This window comes from Pelodiscus sinensis, chromosome 6, assembly GCF_049634645.1.
Source record: "Pelodiscus sinensis isolate JC-2024 chromosome 6, ASM4963464v1, whole genome shotgun sequence".
In the NCBI taxonomy this organism is placed as follows: Eukaryota; Metazoa; Chordata; order Testudines; family Trionychidae; genus Pelodiscus; species Pelodiscus sinensis.
In genome coordinates, this window is record NC_134716.1 from 74,813,323 (window position 1) to 74,823,605 (window position 10,283).

Here is a 10,283-nt window from a genome sequence, read left to right on the forward strand (position 1 = left end):
ACATTGGGATTGCTATCAGTTTTGGAGGAGACATATAACTGTTAATATTTTAAGAAAAAAAAGAGGGAAGGAGAGGGGAAAAGTATTAGGGACTCTCTGAAGGAGAGAGTTCAGAATCATTAAATAGTCTCAGAAGAAAAGATATGAGTCTCTGTGTAAGATGGAAATTCAGAAAATATTAGTGTTTTTCACTTGATGGTTCTCCTTTTTGTTGTGTCTTTTTTAGTTGTTTTATAAAGATGTAGAAATGGTGCTCACGGCAGAATTCAAGTACAGCTGAGTCAAAATAATGAAGTGTTTCTTTTAGATATTGAGCATTTTTAACATTCATTTTATTTTTAAAAAATTAAATAAAGGAAATTTCCAATTGAAAACTCATTTTAGAAAAATTATTTCAGTTCATTCTAAGCTTTTTTTGTAACTGAAAGTATTAAGTGAAATTAACATGAATGTACAAAATGTTTTTGGGTTACCAAATAGGCACTGTTTTTGGTAAAAGCAAAACCAAAACAAAATAAGAAATCCCTCAAACATATGATAGGAACATTTTACCCAGCCCTAAATTCAAACTCTCTTAAAAAACTAATGGAATGGATGAGCATGCTTCTCTAGGCATCTGATTATAACAATTTGCCAGATTTGTAAATCTGGGATTGAATAATCTTTATGGATGTACATTATGAGCTCATGTGTAAAACTTTCAAAAGTGACTAAGTATTTATAATCTTAAATTTAATTGAAAAATCAATGGAATTAAGATGTCTAGGTACATACATCACTTTTGTTCTCTCTGCCATTCTCTAAACTATCTTAATAAAAACAGGGACAGGTTTTAGGGTTACAGATTAAAATGCACAAAAATTTTTCTGAAGATCATTTCTTGGTGCTATATTATACTGATACATTTTAGCAGAATTTCTCATTGGTTTTAATGGGGATTTAAAACAGATGATATGATTTTGGACTTATGTCTGAATACTACAACTAGCTTTTATCCCTATAATAAATAGGCTGGACTAAATTATCCTGGACATGATTTGGAACTATGCTTTCTGATTTAGGCTACTTTTCAAAATAAAACCAAGGAAAACAAAATAAAAAGCAATGTGATTTACGTTTCAGTATAGCTGACAAAAAACAGAATTTCCATCCCATAGGAAAATTCTATATTTCAACTAGGTCTGGCCAGTAAACTAGAATTCCATTTCATGAAAATGTCTGAAGTTTCCACATTTGGTTTCATTAGCTGCTGAATGAAAGTGAGCCTTTTTGAAAATTTAATGAAAGAGAGAGAGAGAGAGAGAGAGAGACATACACACACAACAGTATAACAGTCAACAGTAGTAAATCAGGAAATATTACAGATGTGATATTTATGGCAGAAATATATCCCTAGGATGGACAACTTCTTTTGAGGCTAGAGTCAGAGTGTTTAGGGACTATCAGGTGCAAAATGGTGTACCTTCTCCATCCAGTGAGAGGTGAGAAGATAGTCTCTGTGGTATTCCGAAGTAAAGGAGCAAGAAGGGTATTTTATTCTGTTTTTAATATTAAACTACTCTTGGGAATCAACACATGCTGGTGATATTTTGGGAAACAGTTCATTAAAAATGATTTTGTGGCCATAAATCAAGTTTTGTACAAGAGTTAGACTGTTATGGTCTTGCTGATTCCACATGTTAAACAGTACATGACATAAGTTTGGTGTAGAAGGGTATGTGGTTAGGGTACAGGGGAGTGGACAACTGCACAAGAAAATCAATTATGGCCATGGGTAGGCTACATCTCTTATACTAATGCATAAGGATTTTACACATGTTCACAGTGAGAATTACACAGAACAGTATTTATAAAGTTCTTTCATTTGGCTGCACCCCATAGCAAAACCACAATGCCACCACAGAAGAGACAGGCAGTCATACTCACCTCAGCTGCTCTCTAAGTTACCACTACCCCATGGTAACCTTGCTTCCCCGGAACAAAAAGGCAAAAAGATTTTGTTTACATAGGCTAAAAATGGATTTTGCTTAAAGAAAACATCCACAAAGGAAAATACCTTGAAAATAATGAGAGAAGTGTAAACTGCCCAGTCCAGCTTTCAACATGTGCTCTGTCCTCCAGGTTTTTTTTTTTATAGAAAGCTATACATAAATCAGTAATTATATTATAGTTACAATGGTGACTGTCCTGCAAACATTCCCATCTATGTAGTAATGCTTCAAAGTTTCATCATCTTCTGTAGGTAGCAGAGGGTAACTTGGGGCAGATCAACTTTAGAGATTTCAGTACCATAACTTGTGAAATTGTGGCATACCACTTGCTCTGACATTCCAACCAGGAGAGAGCAGTGGTGCTCATTCATATTGTCGGAGGACAAATAGACAAACTCAGTGTATTACTTATTACTAAATGGCTCCTGTGAAAAGTATTCAGGTTGGTGGGACAGGAGCATCAGAGGTAGCTCTGCCTCCAGCCATCTCCTTTGCCTTTCTATTTTCTCTTTCCCTCCTCCCTTCCTGTCTTCTCCCCACATTTCCTCCCCTCTTCTTTCCTATCATCTATTTCTTTTCTTCCACTTCTCCCCTACATCATTCACTATTCATTGTCCTATGCTACCATTCCTCTCCCATTTCATTACACACTTTTTCTTTTTCTATTATCCCTTTCCTTTCTTTCTGAAATCTGCAGACATTAGAGAGCAACATGGTAACATAGAATTGACTAGGTCTGATAATTACATTCTGTTTTGTACAGGACTGTAATAGGGTAACAGTCCTCTTAAGTTTAATGGGGACTAGACTCACCATTGTCCCATGGTGCATGCCTTTAAGACTGGACTTTTAGAGGATGAAGACCAAGGGCAGAGACAGGTGATACTAGGAAAAACGTGGGAAAAAACCCCCACATAATCTTTAAAGTCCTTGGACTTGTAACAAATACAAGTGCTCAGTAAGGGCATGTCTACACTAGGAAATTATTTCAAAATAAATTCAAAATAATAAGTCCAGAAATAACTATTTTGAAATAATCTTATTCCCCAAGGAAAGCAAGAGTACAGATTTTGAAAATAACCAGCTTGTTGTTTCAAAATAACTGGCTCAGTAGTGTGGACGCTCACCTATTATTTCGAAATAATAGGAGGATTATTTTGAAATAACTCCCTAGTGTAGATCAGCGCTGAGGTTCCTACAAGCTCAGTACTACGCAGTGATTTCTGTCTGTTTCTTATCGCTTTTTAATAATGTGAACACATCTGCAATCATCCAGATTGTTATTTCTATATGGACTGATCATAACAAAACCAATATATTGCCAAGGTAGATATGGGTATTTTTCCCATATCCTATTTTAACATGGTCCAAACTGCGTGTGGGATGAACCTGTAATTCTCTTTTACACCAAATATTCATGTGTCTGTCTTTGTGTTTTCGCTCTTGTTAGTGTGTATTTGTACAATTTTTGCAGTAATTCCTAAGTTCTAGTCACTGCCTTTCATAGAGAAACTCACTACAGGATGGTACTGTTCCTAATCAATAACTCAGGGTATGTCTACACTACAGCGCTAATTCTAACTAACTTAGTTCGAATTAGTTAATTCGAACTAAGCTAATTCGAACTAACAGATCCAGACTAAAAAACTAGTTCGAATTAACGTTTTGCTAATTCGAACTAGCATGTCCACACAGAGTGGACCCTGAACCGGGGTTAAGGATGGCCGGAAGCAGTGCCTGCAGGGCATCAGATGAGGACGTAGAGCGTGGAGATGCTGTCTCAGGCTAGCCGAGGGCTGTGCTTAAAGGGACCCGACCCCCACCCCGGACAGACAGTTCTCAGGGGTGCCCTGCTTGCAAAGCACTCCTGGCTTGGATTGCCCGGAGGACCCACACTGGGCACATCATACCACTCGGCCATCAGACTGGCTGCACTTGCCGCAGGCTGCCATCTGGGGAGAGGGGGCAATTGGGGGGCTGCAGGAGAGGTTCCACCCCCAGAAGCCCGCAGAGCCAGCCCAGTCCTCCCCATCGGGGGCTCGTACCCCATTCCTCCCTCACCTCCTTCCACTTACCCCTCCCTAGCCCCCCTTCCTGATATACAAAATAAAGGACAATTGTGTTCAAAAATAGAATCTCTCTTTATTGAACAAAACTGGGGGAGACTGGGAAAAGGAGGTGGGAGAGGGGAAGAGAGAGGGTGGGAGAGGGGAGGGCAACTACAATGATGAGGGGTTTGGAACAGGTCCCATATGAAGAGAGGCTAAAGAGACTGGGACTTTTCAGCTTAGAAAAGAGGAGATGGAGGGGGGATATGATAGAGGTCTATAAAAGCACGAGTGGGGTGGAGAGGGTGCATACAGAAAAATTCTTCATTAGTTCCCATAATAGATGGACTAGAGGACACCAAAGGAAAGGAATGGGTAGCAGGCTTCAAACTAATAACAGAAAGTTCTTCTTCACAAAGCAAAGAGTCAACCTGTGGAACTCCTTGCTGCAGGAGGCTGTGAAGGCTAGAACTAGAACAGAGTTTAAAGAGAAGTGAGATCAATTAATAGAGGTTGGGTCCATGGAGTGGTATTAGCCAGGGGGTAGGAGTGGTGTCCCTGCCCGAAGTTTGTGGAAGGCTGGAAAGGGATGGCACGAGACAAATGGCTTGGTCACTGTCTTTGGTCCATCCCCTCCAGCGTCCCTAGGGTTGGCTGCTGTTGGCAGAGAGGTTTACTGGGCTAGATGGACCTTTGGTCTGACCCAGTACGGCCATTCTAAGCTCAGGGCTCAGGGTTGGGGGTCTCAGTGGATCCCCTTGATTTTCATGCAAACCTGCTCCTGGGTGGCCAGGCTGGCAGCTCTCCTGCCCTAGACGGCCGCTTTCCTGTGCCTAGTGCGGAGGTCATGGATGAGGTCCACGATGTCTGCACTGGACCAGGCGGGTGCCCACCTCTTGCGGTCCTGGGCAAGCTCCTGGGAGCCGTCAGCCTGGTCCCGGGAAGAGGGGGAGGGCTGGGGGGCATTGGGTGGCTGGCTCGAGCCGTGCCAGGTGCAGGGTATGCTGGCTGGGTGCTGGCAGGCTAGCACCTGGCACGGGCATCGTAGCCAGCCCGTGCCCCTTTAAGGGGTCTGGTGCCGGGAGGGGGGCAATAGAGTTTCCCTGGTGTTGGCCAGAGTGGCCACCAGGGAAAGCTGGGGAGGGCTAGCCTCCCACTAGTTCGAATTAAGGGGCTACACACCCCTTAATTTGAACTAGTAAGTTCGAACTAGGCTTAGTCCTCGTGGAATGAGGTTTACCTAGTTCGAACTAAGCGCTCCGCTAGTCCGAATTAAGTTCGAACTAGCGGAGCGCTAGTGTAGCGCCTATCAAAGTTAATTCGAACTAATGTCCGTTAGTTCGAATTAACTTTGTAGTGTAGACATACCCATAGGCAGCTTGGTAGTAAGCTGCCACCTGCCTGAGCTGTGCTAAATTCGTTTCTGCTTGAAGTTGCTTTTTGTTAGTAAATTTGAACAGGGTAATGGGAAACTGAACTGCACATGAGATATGCCCACTGAAAAGTAGAAATTCTGGAGTGTTTTGCCCCAAAAGGAAACATAGGACAAAGAATTGTGTATAAGTAGTCAGTGTGTGATGTGACTTAGCAGCTCAGCATCTATCCTATTCCCACTGGAATGAATGGCAACACTTCCATTGCCTTCAGTTGGAGCAGGACAAGGACATCAGTTTATAATTACTGTGACTCCCCGACACACACTGTGGGAAAAGCTTTGTCCCTCTACCCTCCACCTATTGGTGCAAATAGCTACTTAATTATAAAATACCAGCGAACAGATGCTCAAAATATGTGGTGCCAAAATGCTTCAGACTGACCTTCAAGCTGCCCTAAAAGGGAAACTGAGGAATCTCACAACACAGGACAATCTCAGGCTGGTGTAATCAGTTTTATATCATCCCCTTCTGATTCCTGCCAATGCAAGGGGTGAATTAGAGTTGGCTAAGGTTGTGAGAAGCAGGGGAACTCTAGATAGGGAAAGAATGTGATAGTGGCTGGAGGGGGCAGGGCTAGAGTTCAGCTCCCTCTGCTAACGGATGACTTACTACAGTACTGACTTAAGATAGAGCTGCCTTATGTCAGCTCTAATTTTTGCTGTTGGCCAGCTCTGATGTGGGGAAGGCATAAAAAGGACTTATACCCAGCTCATCTCTCCCTACCTTTGCTGTGCTGATGCCTAACTGAAGACTCCCTTAGTTATAGAGCTTCACAAAAGAACACAATGAATCCAAAGCATGCATTATGGCAGAGATGGGCAAATATTGGCTCTTGGGCCAGATCTTGTCCACCAGGGTTATCACCTGATGGGCTGTCACCTCTATATTTACCCGTGCCTTTGTAGGCATGGGAGATTCCAGCTCCCATTGGCCACAGATCACTGTTCCAGCCAATAGGAGCCGAGGGAAGCAGTGTCCTGGTCTATGCCGCTTCTCATGGCTCCCATTGCCTGGGAATAGCAATCTCCAGCCAACAGGGGCTGCAATCACTGGTACTTGCAGAGGCACAGGTAAATATAGCAGGTGTGGCCCACTAGGGGGGCTAATCCAGAACAACCGTGGCCATTTTATTGCCCACCCTGCATTATGGTCTATCAAATAAGCAATCTGTCACCAGAACATCTATACTTGTACATTCTAGTGCTAATTGCTGAATTTCTACATTTAGAGAAAGCAATAGCTTCATTAGTATTGCAATGTGCTATTGTTTATTACACACACGTTCTGTTTTCTCTAAATATAGAAATTAGGTAATTATCATGGGCTATTTATTATAGTTCAAATGTAGATACCACAAGACTGAAATACATTTATTTTTAAAAGTTTGAAATCTCTGAAAAAAAATCTCTGCTTGTTATCCCTTTGATGGATTCAGCTCTGAGCCTCCTATAAAAATTTCATATTGCATTTTTGGATGGCCATCTGGTTTGCTGAAGACTGAAAAATCTGCCTAACACCAACGCAGAAATTTTGTTAAAAAATGTATCTCAAAGAAATCGCAAAGAGGATTGTTGGGGTTTTAATCGCAAAGAGGAGTGTTGGGTTTTTTTCTACAGTCATAATAATTACAATACATTGTGTGTGTGTGTGTACACAATTTTTGTGGATGCCCAATGCTGAGAGGGACTATGAGCAAAAAAATGAAAGTCATGGATGGACAGATATGCCAGTATTCAGGTGATATTCATATTTCTAATCTATTCTATTGAAGTACCTTTTATTTATATGGAGAGGAAGGTCTAGCCTCCTACTTGGGAGACCTGGGTTAAGGGTGATCAGACAGCAAGTGTGAAAAATCAGAACATGGTGGTGTGGGGTAAAAGGTATTTATGTAAGACAAAGCCCCAAATATCAAATCTGTCTCTATGAAATTGGGCCATCTGGGCACCCTACCTGGGTTCAATTACTTCCTTACCCCAGACTTCCTGTAAGACTTTGATCAAGTCATTTAGTCTCTCAGGCTATGTCTACACTGCACTGTTATTTTGGCAAACTGGAGGTATCCTGAAATAGCTATTCCATGTCTTTGAACGGCTCCCATTATTTTGAAATATAACGGGTTCACTAACCTCCATGTAAACTTCATTCTACAACGTCCATGTAAACCTCATTCCACAAGGAGTAAGGGAAGTTTTGGAATAGCGATTTATTTTGAAATAAGTGCTGTGTAGACTGTGCCAAATTTTGAAATAAGGTATTTTGAAACTAACTTGAAATAAGCTATGCAATTTTCTTAGCTCCAGTTTTATTCCTTATTTTGAGCTACGGGTGTAGTATAGATGCACCCACAGTGCTTCATTTCCCCTTCCATAATATGGGTATTAATAGCATTTCTCTGCCTCATAGTATTGCTGTGAGGAACTCAGATGCTATAGTAATGGAGGCCTTTATATAGCATCAGAATATGGTGTCTGAGCTTATTCCAAAATTAAAAATAAGAAAGAGGCTATTGCCTCAATTTCTGTAAATTGACTACAATGGCCTAATTCCCATTTGACCCTTCAAAAATCTCCCTTGAAGTCCTTGATTTAGGCTACGTCCATACTAGCACTTTTGTTGGTCAAAGATGTGGAAAAAAAACACACACTCCTGACCTACACAAAATTCACCAACAAAAGTACCAGTGTGGACAGAGTTATGTCCATCAGAGACATTTATCCACCATTTGGGGGGAAGGTTTAATTATGTGGGCATAGAACAGCCATGCAGAAAACCTTACAGGTGCAGTGATAAACCTGTGCTGTTGTAAGGTCTGTAACATAGCTTTAGTGTTTGGTACATATTAGTTTGTGGTACATGCGAGCAGAAAAAAGTGCAAGTTGACTATCTCCTAAGACAGTTTAGTTGATGTACAGCCATTGGTATTTTTCCAGTGTGACAACAGATCAGGATCTTCCTTTTCAAAATGGTATAATGAATTGCCATCAATTATTCATACAGTCCTACAGATGTTCAAGGGTTTTCACTGACAAATATAGACAGATCTGTGCCCCAGGGAGTCTTATAAATGTAAAATAGTCTTAACTCGGCAAGGGATGGGGGAGGCAAGGGATGGGGGAGGGAGAACTCCAGGGCTCTGGGGAAAAGGGTTATAGTACAACGTCATGATATACTTATTGTCATGTACAAATTCTGCCCCTGCTCTTACAGTGTGATCCTGGCAGATGGACTCCTGCACTCATATGGAACCCCCTAATTCCCATGACTCCATGCAGGCATAGGGAGTCACTCACTTGGATTAGCCACTCAGAATTTGGGCCCATATTAGCTCCAAGTTGACTTCTAAAAACAAAGTCATCAAAATTTGGAAGTGGTGTGCAATTAGCCATTGAATTTAAAAATAAAATTTGTCTTTGTGTGCTCATAATGTTTGCAGAATTGTTTCTGGTGGCGGGTAATTAATACCTTCTTTGCTGCTACACTGGCTGATAGGGTCAGTGGCTTCTTGCAACATGTTGTGTAGTGCACTTTCTCTTTCTTTCCCCCCTTTTGTTATTAATGCTGAATTATTGTTCCTTTTTCCAACACAGGTGAATAATATGGTGCATAAATATAGAAAAATATGCATTCCTGTGGGGCATTGCCTACTCATGCTGTGATAGTGTTTTCTGCCTTTCTGCCTTGATGTATGGCATTTAAATTGTCTAATAATCTCTCCTTCCCCCCTGCCAATCTCTTCTCACTTATAGTTTGTTGTACAGTTATTAGAACATGCTCCATTCTAAACCCACCTGCTCAGTTTTGTCTTTCATTTCCATGTAGTTACACATACATTTCTTATATCAGCGTCTTCTTTTCAGAGGGTTCAGTGTGACAGGAACTGAATGAAGAAGTTGCTAACTCTTTCTGTTTCCCTCCACTCCAATTTGAAACTGCACAGAGAATGGAATGGTGCTCAGTAGTCCATCCCCTGAAAACCAAATTCCTCTTCCCCTCCAAACCTAGCCCTATTAGCAATATCTTTATTGGATTAAAATACCTTTTTATCGTACATCTGTACTGACCTGCCCCATTTCCTCATCATTCCTCTTAGTCCACTTTCATGGGTTTTACTGCAGAACAGAATGGTCTGGACCCAGCTTTTCAGAGGAGAGGGTCCAGCGGAGGGCAACCAAAATGATTAGGGGGCTGGAGCATACAACCTATGAGGAGAGGCTGAGGGAGTTGGGTCTGTTTAGTCTGGAGAAGCGAAGAGTGAGGGGGGATATGATAGCAGCCTTCAACTTCCTGAACGGAGGTTCCAAAGAGGATGGAGAGAGGCTGTTCTCAGTAGTGACAGATGGCAGAACAAGGAGCAATGGTCTCAAGTTATGGTGGGAGATATCCAGGTTGGATATTAGGAAAAACTATTTCACTAGGGCTACGTCTACACTGGCCCCTTCTCCGGAAGAGGTATGCTAATTTCGAACTTTGGAATAGGGAAATCCGCAGGGGATTTAAATATCCTCCGTAGGATTTAAATAAACATGGCCACCGCTTTTTTTCTGGCTTGGGGAAAAGCCGGAAAAGAGCGTCTAGACTGGCGCGATCCTCCGGAATAAAGCCCTTTTCCGAAGGATCTCTTATTCCTACTTATTCCTCCAGAAAAGGGCTTTATTCCGGAGGATCGCACCAGTCTAGACGCTCTTTTCTGGCTTTTCCCCAAGCCGGAAAAAAAGCGGCGGCCATGTTTATTTAAATCCCGCGGGGGATATTTAAATCCCCCGTGGATTTCCCTATTCCAAAGTTTGAAATTAGCATGCCTCTTC